The sequence below is a fragment of the Tiliqua scincoides genome, chromosome 3 (assembly GCF_035046505.1).
Source record: "Tiliqua scincoides isolate rTilSci1 chromosome 3, rTilSci1.hap2, whole genome shotgun sequence".
Lineage (NCBI taxonomy): Eukaryota > Metazoa > Chordata > Lepidosauria > Squamata > Scincidae > Tiliqua > Tiliqua scincoides.
In genome coordinates this window covers 116,664,503-116,678,314 of record NC_089823.1, presented here as the reverse complement: position 1 = coordinate 116,678,314, position 13,812 = coordinate 116,664,503, and positions in this window count along the sequence as shown.

Below are 13,812 nucleotides of genomic sequence, written 5' to 3'. Positions count from 1 at the left end.
ACCACTCCAAGGAACTAAGGTGAGGCTGAGAAAGATCTTTCCTGCCAGGAAAGTGTAGCAAGTAGCAGCTGTGGTTCAAACCTAAATCATAGTAGCACCCCTGAGTGATTAGTAGGAATGGGAACTTGAGTCAGGTGACTCGAGTCCCAGTTGCAAAAACATGTGTTTTTGGCTGAATCACCATGTCAATGACTTGGGCATTTACTTGAATCTACTGATTCAGCATTCAGTCCCCACACATGCAAACTCAAGTCTGCCTGGGTCTGAGTGTGCTTGCTTACTGTTTTTGTGGCGTGAAAGACCTTGTGAGGCCATCATTCAGACCGGGTGAGCAGCAGAGAAGTTCCAGCCAGGAGGCAGGGAAGGATTAATGTTTTTCTTTTGCATCGAGCAGGAGATGGGGGGAGGCAGGAGTGGGCTCTCTTTTCAGTCTCTGAAGGAACCAATGATCATTGGATGAAGGATGGGCAGTCTGATTTTTTTCTTTGGATGAGGCAGGCTAGAAAGAGGAACCCAAGGGGGTTCTTGCCTTAGAATTGGCTGGAGAAACCCAGGAAAGGAAGAGGAGGAGGCAGGGACCGGGGGGGGGGGGAGGTTTGTAACAATCACGGTTTTTCAACCGCATGGTTCCTTCAGGCTCTGCTGTTACTTGGGAGTAGGAAGTCTCATTGAACAACTGGCACAAATGGGACTACTTCTGAGAAGAGCTGCAAAGGATTGGGTCATACTGGTAAGCCTTCCAGCTGCTGCATGTGACCCTCCTCCCTCTTGCTGCTTCTGATCCTGCTCTCATGCAGTCTGTCCCACCCTTTCCACCTTGTTTACAGATGGGACGGGGCCAGCAGGGGAGTGTTTAAAGAGAACTCTGACATACGTGCACGCACCCTGGCAGCAGCTCCATTTTTTTCCCATTGAGCCATGGCTGGCTTTTTAAAGGGAAAGACACATGAGTCTTTTAGAGTTGCCAATACGCTCTGGGCAATTCAGAAAGTACCCTTGTTAGGATTTGTTTTCGAGTTGAATATGGGGACAGAGACTCGTGACCTGAGTCAAGCCACACTGGACTTGCCCATCCCCGGTGATTAGACATGACAACTGCTGAATCACTGGTGAACACAGACTAGGCAGACAGCTAATAGAGATATAAAGAGTTTAATAAAAATCAAAGTGAAAAGGGGAGTAATTCAAACATGGGGTTGAGGAGTGGCAAGAATTACAAGACCTGCATGCAACCAAGACCTGCATAAAACAAAGAAGCTGAAACAAAATTGAATGCAGTTGCCAGTAATGCCCAGCAGAGGGTGCCAAGTAGCTCCCTGTTTTTACGATAAAAAAAGTGCTGGGGAACCCAATACACTTCTTTGCAGGAGAATCTCTGACAGACTGGCCTTGGAGTTGAAAGAGCAAGAAAATAATTCAATTCCCTAAATGTGTCTAGCATTTTATAGCTAGCTATTTATGCCACCCCAGTAACCCTGGCCTTCTGCACTCACTGGAGATAGATGCAGTGGCATCACTAGAGGGTGAAGACCACACCAGGCAATGCATTCAAGGGGTGTGTTTGACACCACTACTGGCCAAAATTGTGAAAAATCGTGGCATTTTTAAATTATACCATAATGTGTATATCTTCCTATGGGTATATTTTAAAATAATACCATAATGTTATATATCAGTGGTTCTCAAACTTTAAGCACCAGGACCCACTTTTTAGAATGAGAATCTGTCAGGATCCACCGGAAGTGATGTCATGATCGGAAGTGACGTCATCAAGCAGGAAGAGTTTTAACACTTCTAGGCTGCAATCCTACCCGCACTTATCCAGGAGTCCCATTCACTATCATTGTTAAAAGAATATACATAGTACTATACAAGTACTATGGGGGTACTATAAAGTACTATACAAAATACTTTCCCCTGGGGGCTGGGGATAAGAATAGGCCCTCAGTTTGGCTGTACTTGTCGTAAGAGGTGACTAAACAGCCACCGGGTAGATGGGACTCATTAGCCTGGGAAGGCAGCTCATCTGAGAGAAGGGAAACTCTGATCCCAAACCTCCGCTGCCTTGTGGCTACATCCAGTTATGGAAAATGCTTCAGGAGTCAACCTTGAGGCAAAATCCGGAGCTGGAGTCCCTGAGGCAGATCATGGCTGAACACAGTCACATTCTGGCAACTCCTGCGATGCTGCTGGAACCAACTGTATTGGCTTCTGCCTTTCCATTGGACCATTTCAGCAACGTGGAGAGGGGGGATTTGCTGCATGGGTAACAGTCTATCCTCCATACAGGGTGACCCAAAAAAAACAGAACCCATAAAAATTTTATTAAATCCTACAAAGGTCCAGTAATGTCCAAAATGTCTTTTCCTTGGTTGACCAAGACATATTGGGGAAGATTATTGTTCCAATATTTCATGCACAAAGTCAACTTTTATACCCTGAAAGAAAAAAGAAGAAAAATTAAAATTAATAGTTTTATTCAAAGATTTGTGGGTTCTGTATTTTTTTGGTCACCCTGTACTTTACCCAGGCTTTGCGCACTGGAGAGGACACTCTGTTCCAGAACACTATTCAGAGCGCGATACCATAGTCTTCCAAGACTGAAGGATGCCAACATACAAGTACAGGTCTGTAACATTTCCCCAAATGCAGTCACATACCAGGATAGCATCAAGTCTAATGTATTAAAAATAAAGTATTGAAATGAATGGGGACACACCTGAAATTGGCTTGTGACCTACTTAGTGGGTCCTGACCCATGGTTTAAGAAACACTGTTCAATGGGTAAACAGGAGCTGTTTAAAACAAAAAATAATATCTTCAGTGAATGTTTCTTGGGACTTCAATCAATGCTTGAGGGTAACAACAGTGAAACATTTCAAGAGAATGGTATTTTCACACATGCAACATAGATCAACTTTCTTTTAAATTGTTTCCTAACCAGTGGCATCATGAGGTATGCGGGGGTGCAGACTGCACTGGGTGACACCCTCAGGGACTTGACACCACTAGTGGCCAAAATTGTGAAAACCTGTATGTACAAATAATACCATTGTGTTATATACCATTTGATAGGAATTTAATGCACAATGCAATGAAAAAACCACATTGAAATATCTATATCCTAACAAAAGTTATAGCCAAATAACCAGAAAAGGAAACTATAACTGTCTTATGTAAAAAAAAAAAAAAAAAAAAAAAAGTGGATTTCCTTAATTCAAAATTGACCAGTAAAAATGAAGGCGCAATCGTGTGCAGGAGCTTTTATTAGCTAGATTTGATGATGTCATTGGATTACCTGATAAGAGAATTGAGAAACATCTGGGTACTCCTACTGATCTATGACCTGATCAGTTGGTTGGGTTTGCCCAGTGTGCAGCTTGATGCCAATCTAGGAGCTGTTGCCTTCAACTAGAAGCTATTGTCTTCAGCTGTCCCCAGACATGAAGACATCCTGCACATGTGGCTTTTTGGAAGAAGTGTTTCAAACAAAGTAACTCACAGGAGCATCTCTCTTCTGCTCTCTCAGTCTTCTTGCCAGGCAGGTTAGGCAGAGGAAACAGAAAAGCATGGAGGAGGTGGTGGTGGCTTCAGGGATGGTGGTGATGGTGCAAGGTGTATGCCTGACTCTGCCCTTCTGCAGCACTTAATGGTATTTGAAGGTTTGTGAGTCCCTGGTTTAGAATTTTGTATATTGTGTATTCCTCCTTTTCTGGATAGCAGGGGATTAGATTTAGGGCTAATCCCAAGAAGTTACTCTCCATTTCCACCATCCCTCCAAAAGTGGCAAACATGGAGGTTCAGGATTTTCACGCAAGGTTTCATTTACAGGGCAACTTTGCAGGGCTTATCAGTGTGGTGGCAGGGGACACCTACCTTTTTAAACCTGAAAACACCATTGCTTGTAAAGGCAGCAGCAGCAGTGGTGAACTTGCAGCTCACCTTTCTGCCACCACTTCTCCTACCAGGTACCAGAGCACACAGGGCATTACACAACACAACAGCAAGAGTGTATATAGAACTGGCAAACAAAAAAACCAAAAATTCCTGAAACGAGATTTTAAAATGATGCTGCCAGCCCTCCCACTCAGCTAAAGTGTGCAGGCACAATTCACGTTGTACTCTTCTTGCACTACTTTGCAGCTGTTCAGATAAGATTCCTATTCCAGGTCTCTGATAACCACTAAACATTTAGTTTTTACCTATCAATTCTGAGCATCTGGTCCGGTCAACAAATCTTCAGTCAATGGATTCTCTGTTTTTATCTAGTAAAGGTCAAACCAAAAAATATTTCATTCCCTTCCACAGTTTCTGTGGCTTTTAGACCATTACTGAAATCTATGGTGTGGTAAAGATCCCTGGGAATGAGTTAACCTTTGAAATTTTCCAATTCATTTTCCAGTGCTGTTATTTCTGAACGCTACCTATGAAATATTGTCAGGATAGAACATTATTATCCTGATGCTGCTATCTGAGGCAAAAGTCAAGCCTTAATTTTAATTAGTCAACTGAGGTCCAAGATTCATGGATAAAAATACCACCCTATCTACCTTTAGGAAACTTTTTACCTTCAGATGTAACTTTTCACATCTACTGAAAATTTATCTGATGTTTAGATATCTTTCTATCTGAAGTTCAGCAGTAAAGGCATGGCCTTCTCAGTGGTGGTACTAGTTCTTCAGGCTGCTCTTCCTGCCAAAGTCAGACATGCTTTTAGATGTCAAGATGAGGCTTTTTCAAAAGCACCTCATGCTTCCAGATCAGGCTGTTTTCATTAAACCATATTTTTGGTTGTCTTACTGAGTGGAGCTGTTTTTGCTCCCATATGTCAATGCTTTTATTGATTGTTTTCGTTATTATGCTGTGAGCTGCTTTGAATCTTTGGAGAAAAGCAGGATATGCACGATAAGTAAGAAGATTTTGCTGACCAAGCCCTGATAGTGCACCCCAAGTAGGATCACCCCAGCAGACACATTTGCATCTTCCACAACCTAGTTTATCCTCCATGTTGATTATAAGGTATGTGAAAAATCATCTTGTTAAATGTATTATTAGTAACAAAAATTGTATGGGCTAGTTGAAACAATCTACTTGTACTCCATTGGCATAACCAACATGACTAACCATTGGCATAACCAACATGATCTGGGAACTAGCCATCATGTTGAAACAGATATCAAAAATCTGGAAGAATCCAGAACAGAAAAGGAACTGATTGCCATGCTATTTGGGCTCCTTCTTTTTAATTTCCTGGAATGCCCCAATGAAAATTCTCCCAGCTTAGAGCCCAATCCTGTGCTCGATGCAGCAGCTTCAAGGCACTGTTACAAACGTGCCTTGAAGCACGTCTGTGTGTCCTACCACTGGGCTCTGCCTGTGCTAACCCAGCACTGGCTGGCGCTGGGCTAGCACCAAGCAGGCACCCGGCCTCCACTGCTCGGCGGTCTCAAGACCACCGATCCGTGGCATAGTAAGTGAAGGTGAGCAGGGGGGCAGGGAGGAGGCGATCCAGGGAGGTAGGTGGAGGTCTGAGAGAGGGTGGGGAGGAGGCGTGACAAGGAGGCGGGGGGTGGAGAGAAGGAGGGCAGGAGGTGTGCAGGGGGAGGGAGCGGGGAGGCAGAGAGGCGGGTCCTGTGGAGCTTTGCTGCTCCGGATCCTGTTCGTTCATGTAGGGCTTGGCACCCTGTTGCACATTTACGAATGGCTTTACCTTACAGTCAACCTTTTGGTTGGCAGCAAAGTGCGTAGCCCCATTGCAGGGTTGCTTCCCTTACCCAGGAGAAGGGGACAGCAGGCTGAGGCGCGCAGGATACGGTGGCAATCATTCTTGGTGCCGCTGCAGCCGCTGCAGCCCCGGGCAGCTCAGGATTGGGCTGTTAATTCACAACATACAATTTCATAGCATTGAATTCTATTTTGAGTTAGCTATGAACATATCTCCATCATTAAGCGACGGACACCTGTATATTACTAGAAAGCATATTGGAAGCCACTTCTGTTCATTTACTTGTGTGTGCCTGTGTATAAATATTATCACAAAATACAGCAATTGTTAATTTAATTATTAGCAAGACAGCGGGCCCATGTTATCCACAGGAGTTTTATTCTGGGAACCCCCACGGATAAAGAAAATTGCGGGTATTCAAACCCACGGTTTTCAGCCTCCACTTTGGACCTGACCAAAGCTATGCTCTGGTCAGGTTCATAAGGTCTTTTGGGGCCTGCAGAGGCAGTGTGCAACTGCCTGCTGCCTCTGCGGGCCTCAGAATGGTTTTAAAAAAAAGGTAAAAGTAGAAAAAAAGGTACTCAGAAAAATAAAAAATAAGTTACTTCTGGTTTCTGGAAGTGATGTTTTATGTCTTATAAGGCATCTGAGGCCTGGGGAACTCTCCAGCATGAATCCACCCCTTCCATCTCTTCCCCCCTGCTCCCCCATTCCATCAATTCCACCCATTCCATCCATGCCCAGTTCTTCCCATCTCTGCACCCGCCACTGGTGTACTTTCACTACTGAAAGTAGCCAGCGGTGGCAGTGGGCCTCTGACATCACTGCCATTTGTAGCAGCAGACCCAAAATGGCTGCATGCATTGTGCCACCATATGGCAATTTATGACATCAAAACTGACATAAATGGCAGCATAGTCTTAGTTAGGATTTGGCTGTTTGCTTGTGTTAATCTTATGAATGCTCTTTCTGCCTTCACTTACCCACTGGTCTGTTCCATTATTTCCATACCCACAAAGAAGTTTTGCCCTTTGGCAAAACAGACCCTAAATGCTAACTTTTACCCAGGACTATTGTTATTTAAATAGCAACTGAAGGGGCATGAAAAAGAATGGAGGTACAGTGGGACACTGGGGTGCTTTGCCCCCACTGCAGGTTCACTCACAATTACTGTGGGTCTACTCCCCAAATACTAATTTACCGAAGAAAAAGCTTCCATCAAAATCCAATGGAAGCTACTCATTCTCTTTAAGTAGAACATCATGGGGAGATGTGATTAGGAGTGAGACTGCAGTGGAAGGAAATCCCCAAAGCCCCCCACACTTTGTACTCCCTTTTACTTCCCCCAGCTGCTATTTTGAAAAGTGAATAGACACCAGCCCTGTTGCACATTTACAGCTAAATCCTACCTAAGTTCCCCAGTATCAATGCAGCAACACCAGCACAGCTTCCACTGCATCCTGCAGGGGAATGTCAGCTGTTAGAGGTCTCTGTAGGGTAAGCCCCAGCAGCTGCAATGGGACTACTCAGGCCCATCTCCCACCCCCTACCCATCCACCCTGTTGCAATGTGCTTAGACAGTGCACACCTCCAATAGGATTGTGCCCTTAATGTGTGATTTGGCCTGCAGTCAAAAGGTCTTACTCTGGAGCTGCTGTAGCATCTTCTCAGCACTGTGAGGGGAGCCACATGAGTGTTAATCTCTCCATCAAAGATTCCCATATAACTGGCTCCCTGCAACAGAGCCATCACTGCTCACCAGCCCTGCGCTGAGCAATCCAGAGGCCTGAGCTGGCAGTGAAACATCCAGGCCCATTAGACATGCTGCTGAAAGCTCATTTCCCTATCCAAAGTAATTCCTAAAACATACATTGTTATGTGAGTAATGTCCCTAATACTCCATAAGTATAAAGATGTTTGTTTTCTCCTGAGGCGGCAAATTACCGCAATGCAAAGGCTTAGCTTCATGATGTCAATAATATTATACCCTAGAAAGAGGAGACAAAGTTTCAGACTTAATGCTTTGAAACTTTGGAAGAGCTATTAACTCTTAATCTTCATAGTTTATTGTTACAAAGTAAGTATCATGGGCACTTTCAATATCCCATTGCTTTTAAACTAATAGATACTGACTGAAGCAGAACTATAACTTAGGAGAAAGGGCCTTTTAAGGTTTATTGTGCAGCAAATTTACACCACTCTTCCTAAAGTGCTTTCTTACAGGTAGACACTTCCTTCTAAATTCTATTACTTGGTGGTCCAGCATAAGGCTGTAAACCTGTCTGCTGGAGCAGAACACCTACAAAATCTATGTGTCTTGATGTGGTGCCTAGCCCCAAGTCAGCAGTGGTCTGAAGATGGCAACAACTTTAAAACAAACAAACAAACAAACAAACAAACCCACCCCCATTAGGCAGGTAAGGCTGCCATCCTCAATACACATTGAACATGGGGTGGCTTACATCTGAATAAGCATGCTTTTGATTGCTGTGGAAGTAAAGCAGATAAAATTAATCAATACAAAACAGGTTAACTGTGACTGCTGATTAGGACCACCCATTTACACTCTTGCCTGCTTACAATTGAATTCATTCTCTTGCGATAGGGAAGTTCCGCAAGTTACCTTTTCCAGGGTTCCCTCACAATGAGAGGGTACTGGAGATTCATAGCTGTGTCCCGCCCCTGTTTTTTTCATACTTCTGCATCATGAAATCCTGGCTTCGGACTTTTGCTCCTCCACTCACGTTTCCTTGCTGGCAGTTCTGTGTGGAATTCAAACCCTGCACAAATACCTAGAAAAGGTTGTATAATCCAATGGCGACCAACCTTTTTGGGCAAGCATGCCAGACTTGAAGACAAAAGGATGTAAAAGATCCACACACTGTGCCATGGTGTGGCTTTGTCTCTAGTAAGTTACAGCTTGCACTGTACAGTTGCATTCCTAACTTGTGCTGGAACAGGTAGGCCAGCAGGCCTGCGCTGTATTTAGTGCAGGTTTGGGTTCAGCCAAGTCACTGTGGTTCAGCCAGGGGAAAGGGGAAACTTTTCCCCTTACCCTGGGGAGAGCTGCAGTGGCTCCAATGGGTCTACTTGGATCTGTGCCACCTTATATATGGCACTCCATGCTGCTCAGGAATGGGGGCTAGGATCTGGCATAACTGCGGGGTCCTTGCCCGGCTTCCTGCTCCCTGCCCACCCTCCCCACCCCAAAACGCTTCCTCCCTGCCTCCTCCCCACCCTCTGCTTGCCCCCTCCCAGACCTCCACACCTGCTGAGCTTGGCCGTTGCAAATTCACCTGCTGCCACTGGATCTGGAGTCTGCAGGCCAGTGCATCTCCAAGCGCACTTACTTACTTACTCAGAGGCTTACTCAGAGGGAGGTGCAAATGTGCTTTACGGCACGTTTGTGATCCTTCCGGACTGGCAAAAGGGACTTGCACTGGCTTAGGGCACACTTAGGATTACCCCCTTAGGCCCATATCCTAATCAACTTTCCCGCACTGGCATAGGAAAGCCAATAGGATGCCAATAGGATGTGTGTGGCATCCTGCAGTTGGGTGGCACTCAAGGAGGCCTCCTCAAAGTAAGGGAATGTTTGTTCCCTTCCCTCAGAGCTGCATTGCCCTTATGTTGGTGCTGGAAAGTTGGTTAGGATTGTGCCCTTAGTTCGTTAGTTTGCTTGCTTGCTTTTCAGATGTTTATACCAACCTTTTCCCAAAGAGCTCAGGGTGGCGGACATGGTTCCTCCTTTTTGTTCTCACAGCAACCCTGTGAAGTAGATTAGGCTGAGACATAATGACTGGCCCATGGTCATTTGTTTACTGTACTAGGGAACCAGCAGCAATGCAGTGCTGAAGAAGCAGGCGTGAAAGAAGCCTTGCCTCTATTGCACAGCCAGACCTCTTTCTCCTGTCCCAGTGTGCCACAAGTTCTGCAACCTGGCCTGTTTGCAGCACTTATTTAGTGCTACGGGCAGGTGCATTATGAAGAACTTTCTGATAGCCTAGAAAGTACATTGCTACAACAAGCTATTTAGAAGGTTTCAGGACACTACTCCCCAACTCTCTGGGAGGTTTTGAAGGAAAACAATCATGTTTGCATTCTGGGGCACAGGGATCAAACTTCTGGTTACTTCTAATTCTACAATTTTGATCCTATAACAAGGTTGTGTGTATAAAGCAAATGCAAAATTCTGCAGTAAGAAAGCTAAACTCTACCATCTGTATAATGTGTTATTGACATAATTCCTTCTCCTTCTAGAACTGCAAGTGGCCAAAGAGGTTTGGAAGGCGTTGAACCCTAATTTCCTCAACTGGAAGGTCAGCTAACTGAAAGGTCCACTGGAAGGTCTACTACTAAAAACTGCTTCTGGGCTCTCAAATTTCAAAAGACAGACTACAAACAAAGGCTCCAGCCTGAAGCTGCTAAACTATAATTCATTTGCTAATTTGGTTATTTTGAATTTGATTGTAAGTGTGTGTGTGTGTGGGGGGTGTGTGCAGTGCACACCTCCTTGATAGACTATGGGGTGAATTTAGGTAGGACTGGGTTGTCATGCAGAATCAGCCTGCATCAGTGCCAATGGCCAGGGGTATTTCTTTCTTTTTTTTTTTTTTTTTTTTTTTGGGGGGGGGGGGTATCTTTCTCACAAAAGACAGTGATTGTCCTTGTTTTGGTTTTAAATTTGCATAACTAGTATTATCAACAGTGCCTGCTGTGTTCACCTAGCATAGGTGAGCTCTACATAGATAAGTTACAGTCCTACTGCTACCTCTCACATTTTGTTGTCTTTAGGCCCAACTCTTTTCAATCTTTGTTTAACTTCTTCTCTGTACCCTTAAACATCTATAGCTGTTATCTTAGGATACTGTTTTTATGTATCGAGCAAAGTGGGCTTGAGTTCATGAAAGCTCATACTACAATAAATGTGCTACAGTACAAGCCTATGCATGTCTACTCAGAAGTAAATCCCATTGAGTTCAGTGAGACATACTCCTAGATAAGTGTGGATAAGATTGCAACCTAAATTTTTAAGATGCCAGAGGATTCTGATTTTTGTCCCTTTGTTTTGTGGAGAGGGAGACTGTGTTTTTGATTTATTTTTGCTGTTACAGGTTAGAATGGCTACTTCTCCGGAACAGACCACATTCGTTTTCTCTCAGTGTGAAATTACAGCATCATGTCACTAGAGGTCACCATTGCTCTTTGTTGAAGATGCTGAACACAGTTGATAGCAGTATTTGAGACATAAGAACATAAGAACATAAGAACAGCCCCACTGGATCAGGCCATAGGCCCATCTAGTCCAGCTTCCTGTATCTCACAGCGGCCCACCAAATGCCCCAGGGAGCACACCAGATAACAAGAGACCTCATCCTGGTGCTCTCCCCTACATCTGGCATTCTGACTTAACCCATTTCTAAAATCAGGAGGTTGCGCATACACATCATGGCTTGTACCCCATAATGGATTTTTCCTCCAGAAACTCGTCCAATCCCCTTTTAAAGGCGTCTAGGCTAGACGCCAGCACCACATCCTGTGGCAAGGAGTTCCACAGACCGACCACGCGCTGAGTAAAGAAATATTTTCTTTTGTCTGTCCTAACCCGCCCAACACTCAATTTTAGTGGATGTCCCCTGGTTCTGGTATTATGTGAGAGTGTAAAGAGCATCTCCCTATCCACTCTGTCCATCCCCTACATAATTTTGTATGTCTCAATCATGTCCCCCCTCAAGCGTCGCTTTTCTAGGCTGAAGAGGCCCAAACGCCGTAGCCTTTCCTCATAAGGAAGGTGCCCCAGCCCCGTAATCATCTTAGTCGCTCTCTTTTGCACCTTTTCCATTTCCACTATGTCTTTTTTGAGATGCGGCGACCAGAACTGGACACAATACTCCAGGTGTGGCCTTACCATAGATTTGTACAACGGCATTATAATACTAACCGTTTTGTTCTCAATACCCTTCCTAATGATCCCAAGCATAGAATTGGCCTTCTTCACTGCCGCCGCACATTGGGTCGACACTTTCATCGACCTGTCCACCACCACCCCAAGATCTCTCTCCTGATCTGTCACAGACAGCTCAGAACCCATCAGCCTATATCTAAAGTTTTGATTTTTTGCCCCAATGTGCATGACTTTACACTTACTGACATTGAAGCGCATCTGCCATTTTGCTGCCCATTCTGCCAGTCTGGAGAGATCCTTCTGGAGCTCCTCACAATCACTTCTGGTCTTTACCACTCGGAAAAGTTTGGTGTCATCTGCAAACTTAGCCACTTCACTGCTCAACCCTGTCTCCAGGTCATTTATGAAGAGGTTGAAAAGCACCGGTCCCAGGACAGATCCTTGGGGCACACCGCTTTTCACCTCTCTCCATTGTGAAAATTGCCCATTGACACCCACTCTCTGCTTCCTGGCCTCCAACCAGTTCTCAATCCACGAGAGGACCTGTCCTCTAATTCCCTGACTGTGGAGTTTTTTCAGTAGCCTTTGGTGAGGGACCGTGTCAAACGCCTTCTGAAAGTCCAGATATATAATGTCCACGGGTTCTCCCGCATCCACATGCCTGTTGACCTTTTCAAAGAATTCTATAAGGTTTGTGAGGCAAGACTTACCCTTACAGAAGCCATGCTGACTCTCCCTCAGCAAGGCCTGTTCGTCTATGTGTTTTGAGATCCTATCTTTGATGAGGCATTCCACCATCTTACCCGGTATAGATGTTAGGCTGACCGGCCTATAGTTTCCCGGGTCCCCCCTCTTTCCCTTTTTAAAAATAGGCGTGACATTTGCTATCCTCCAATCTTCTGGTACCGTGGCCGTTTTGAGGGACAAGTTGCATACCTTAGTCAAGAGATCTGCAACTTCATTGCAGATCTCTCAAGCAACCCAGACTGGAACCGCACAGACTCTGTTGAGAAATGGGGTGTGCTGTCATGAACTACGAGGCTGCTGCAGCAAAGTGAGGCACACGTGGCAGCAGCTGCCAGAGCTGTTCTGGTCCTGGTAAGATGCCTAGGGATGTGTGCTATGGGTGGGGAAGAAGGGCAGGGGGAGTTTCAGGGCAGATGGGTGTGGACAGGGGCAGGCTGGGGAAGGGAGGTGGTGGATCCTGATGGCACTGACATGTGCCAGGATCCTATTCCCATCCCTTGGCCTACTCCTTCCCCTTTTTTCTCCTTGAACTTACCAGCTGTAGAGCTGGCATAAGTCCACAGAGACCCTTAGGACATCAGGGGAGTTACATGGAGGTAAGGAAACAAAAGCTCCCTTACTTCAAGGAGGTCTCCCCCCATGACTGGATGCAGTGCACACCTCCTTGGCACGCCTGTTGGGGGTGGATTTAGGTAGAATTGAGTTGTCAGAGTTTGATGTACTATAGAATCAGCCTGCATCAGTACCAATGGCCTGGGGTAATTGGGGCAAAAGTCACTTTAAAAGGTGCCTCTTTTTCCAGTTAGCAGGCGATAAAGGAAATGAAGTAGGAGAAAGGAGCTGGCCTGACTCCATACTTTAATGACCCTAATGCACTTTGTTACCTAAGGGATCTCGAAAGCAGAATGATCTCAGAGGTACGTTTTTTTCTTCAATTTCCATTGAGACTGTAATGGGTTCTGCATTGTTATTAATGCATAATCTTCAACATAAAGATGGGCATGTGCTTTTTTCTCAAAGCAATATTTAAAATGATGTTTTATCACTCAAAGTATCACCTGGAAGCTAAAATTAAACAGAGATAAGTTCTTCTGAAAAGAAAGGTCTGTGTTTCACAATAATGATCTTTTCAGATAACAAAATCTCAAGGGTAAAATAGGAAAGAACTGAAAGGAATAATGCACTTGCTTGTTAGATCAGGTCAAGTGATGCTTCTTTCAGTAGCTACTATGCATGAGAGGAAAGAATAAATAATGGAGTGCTTTCAGAAAAGCACTTTATTTTAGAACATAAAGACTTGTTTCCTTTTCCTGCTTAAGCATCAAAAATTGCCGCCCCCCCCCACATTCGCTGTGTGTTCAGAAGCCTGTCCTCCCCCCCCACCACAATTGCTCATCATCCTATCCCAGACTCCAACCTACCAATCCATCCCCCA